Source organism: Chlorocebus sabaeus, chromosome X (assembly GCF_047675955.1).
Source record: "Chlorocebus sabaeus isolate Y175 chromosome X, mChlSab1.0.hap1, whole genome shotgun sequence".
NCBI classification, from domain to species: Eukaryota; Metazoa; Chordata; class Mammalia; order Primates; family Cercopithecidae; genus Chlorocebus; species Chlorocebus sabaeus.
This window is the reverse complement of record NC_132933.1, coordinates 18,388,457-18,392,090: the sequence shown is the minus strand read 5'-3', so window position 1 is coordinate 18,392,090 and position 3,634 is coordinate 18,388,457. Positions and strand designations below refer to the sequence as shown.

The 3,634-nt window shown below is 42.8% G+C and overlaps 1 pseudogene; it reads right to left on the bottom strand.

The window, feature by feature from the left end:
- Window positions 1–2,826: 2,826 nt before the first annotated feature.
- LOC140710737 (ras-related C3 botulinum toxin substrate 1 pseudogene) lies at window positions 2,827–3,428 on the bottom strand (annotated as a pseudogene).
- Window positions 3,429–3,634: the final 206 nt, after the last annotated feature.

Sequence of the window (3,634 nt, the reverse complement as noted above, 5' to 3'; positions counted from 1 at the left end):
GTCAAGCTACCATTGACTTTCTTCACAGAATCATAAAAAACTACTTTTAATTTCGTATGGAACCAAAAAAGAGCCCATATAGCCAAGACAATCCTAAGCAAAAAGAACAAAGCTGGAGGCTATCTGATTTCAAACTATACTACAAGGCTACAGTAACCAAAACAGCATGGTACTGGTACCAAAACAGATATATAGCCCAATGGAGCAGAACAGAGGCCTCAGAAATAATACCACACATCTACAACCATCTGATCTTTGACAAACCTGACACAAACAAGCAATGGGGAAAGGATTCCCTATTTCATAAGTGGTGTTGGGAAAGCTGGCTGGCCATGTGCAGAAAACTGAAACTGGACCCCTTCCTTACACCTTACACAAAAATTAACTCAAGATGGATTAAAGACTTAAATGTCAGACCTACATGCATTAAAAACCCTAGAAGAAAACCTAGGTTATACCATTCAGTACATAGGCATGGGCAAAGACTTCATGACTAAAACCTAAAGCAATGGCAACAAAAGCCAAAATTGACAAATGGGATCTAATTCAACTAAAGAGCTTCTGCACAGCAAAAGGTGCTATCATCAGAGTGAACAGGCAACCTACAGAATGGGAGAAAATGTTTGCAATGTATCCATCTGACAAAGGGCTAATATCCAAAATTTACAAGGAACTTAAACAAATTTACAAGAAAAAAACCAACAACCCCATAAAAAAGTGGGTGAATGACACAAACAGATACTTCTCAAAAGAAGACATTTATGTGGCCAACAAACATATGCAACAAAGCTCATCATCACTGGTCATTAGAGAAATGCAAATCAAAACCACAATAAGATACCATCTTACACCAGTTAGAATGTCAATTATTAAAAAGTCAGGAAACAACAGATGCTGGAGGGGATGTGGAGAAATAGGAATGCTTTTACACTGTTAATGGGAGTGTAAATTAGTTCAACCATTGTGGAAGACAGTGTAGCAATTCCTCCAGGATCTAGAGCTGGAAATACCATTTGACCCAGCAATCCCATTACTGTGTATATACCCAAAGGTTTATAAATCTTTCTACTATAAAGACACATGCACATGTATGTTTATTGCAGCAGTATTCACAATAGCAAAGAGTTTGAGCCAACCTAAATGCCCATCAACTGGATAAAGAAAATGTGGCACATATATGCCTTAGAATACTATGCAGCCTTTAAAAAGGATGAGTTCATGTCCTTTGCAGGGACATGGATGAAGCTGGAAAACATCATTCTCAGCAAGCTAACACAGGAACAGAAAACCAAACACCGCATGTTCTCACTAATAAGTGGGAGTTGAACAATGAGAACACACGGACACAAGGAGGAGAACATCACACACTGGGGCCTTTTGGGGGGTGGAGGGTTAGGGGAGGGATAGCATTAGAAGAAATACCTAATATAGATAACAAGTTGATGGGTGCAGCAAACCACCATGGCACGTGTATACCTATGTAACAAACCTGCACGTTCTGCACATATATGCAGAACTTAAAGTATAATTTTAAAAAAAATCTTGATTTGACTGGTTTGAGGTCAAAGTATTCACTGAATGGAGACATGATGTTTACTGTTTGTCCATGGTATCTTGAAACACATAGGCCTTCTTAGAACCAAGAGGAATGCCATAAAATTCACTGAACATGACACTGAAAGCCTTTGGTTCTAGGACCTTTTCTGTCAGTTCTCAGGCAAGTCAATTCCCCTCTCTGTTTCAGTTTCTTCATTTATAATATAAAAGAGTGGAAATGGAAGTAGATTATCTGTAAGGTCTCTTTTAACGGTATGTGATTCTGGGAACAAAATGAAATCTGAGCCCACTTAGAATTTATCCTCACATTCCAGAATCTCAAACTACAGTTCCTAGAAGAGTCATATGCAGGCAGGGTTATGAAAATAGCAAGCAATTCTGACTGCTTTGTGATGCTAACATTTTGTATTATCCAGCCTACAAGCTCTTTTGTGAATAACACTTGATATTGCAGGTGAAAATGATAGAAGCCGAGATGCTCTCAGGCTGGACACTGGCAGCAAATAGATTGTAAGTAGAAATATTCGAGGAGAAGAAAGTCAGAGACCAAGGCACTGCTCACACTGGGGAGGCTGAGGTATTAAGATAAGGCCAGAATATTAATGTTAGTAGACCCCTAACATTCTCCTGGGTTAGATCTGGAGACCATTGGGAACCCTCAGATTTAAGATTGTTACTTTCATTTCCGTCATATTTGTGTTCCTCAGGATATATATATTTCTTTTCTGTCGCCTAAGCTGGAGTTCAGTGGCACAATCTTGGTTCACTGCAACCTCTGCCTCCTGGGTTCAAGCGCTTCTCCAGCCTCAACCTCCTGAATAGCTAGGAGTACAGGTGCACGCTGCCACATCTGGCTAATTTTTTGTATTTCAGTTGAGACGGAGTTTCGCCTTGTTTCCCAGGCTTGTCTTGAACTCCTGAGCTCAGGCAATCCGCGGGCCTCGGTCTCCCAAGGTGCTGGATTACAGGTGTGAGACACCTACCCGGCCTCTTCAGGCCTTTTTGAACGAAATTAAAGTTCTGACTTTCCTCTGATGAGTAATTTTTTTTTTTTTTCATTTTAGGGCTAAATTTTAATAGAATGTGAGTCTGAACTCTTACATTTAGAACAAACAAAACCTAAAAGGTAATGATTGATTCAAAATGGTCTTATGGAAAAATTAATCTGTAACAAAAAGTTGGCATTGAGGGCAAAGGCTCCACTGTTTTTTGAGCAAAGCGAACAAAGGTTCCAAACACAGGACCAAGAATGAGGAGCTCAGACAGTTACTACAGCAGGCATTTTCTCTTCTTCTTCACGGGATGTGGGCAGAGGACAGCTCGGATCGCTTTGTCAAGCACTGTCTTGAGGCCTCGCTGTGTGAGCACCAAACACTCCAGGTATTTTGCAGCACCAATCTCCTTAGCCATGGCTAGACCCTGCGGATAGGTGATGGGAGTCAGCTTCTTCTCCTTCAGTTTCTCGACCGTGTCTTTATCATCCCTAAGATCAAGTTTAGTTCCTACTAGGATGATGGGAGTGTTGGGACAGTGGTGCCGCACCTCAGGATACCACTTTGCACGGACATTTTCAAATGATGCAGGACTCACAAGCGAAAAGCAAATTAAGAACACATCTGTTTGCGGATAGGATGGGGGCGTAATCTGTCATAATCGTCTTGTCCAGCTATATCCCATAAGCCCAGATTCACCGGTTTTCCATCTACCACAACATTGGTAGAATAATTGTCAGAGACAGTAGGGATATATTCTCAAGGAAATGCGTTGATTGTGTAACTGATCAGTAGGCAAGTTTTACCTACAGCTCTGTCTCCCACCACCACACCCCTGATGGCCTGCATCTGGGCCGCTCGCTGGGCCGCAGCGGCGGCAGCAGGCGCTGAGACCGGAAGCGGCGGGCTAGGGGTGCAGCGGGCTGGCGCGAGACTTGCGGGCGGCGGGGCGCTGGGTGCCGGCGCCGCTGTCCACGCTGCCTTGCCTTCCGCGCACTGGAAGCCGAAGCCCGGCAGCTGCCACTACCCAAAGCTGAGGAAAACCCCTCTGATGAGTAATTTTATACTGATTTGAACACCTGAGG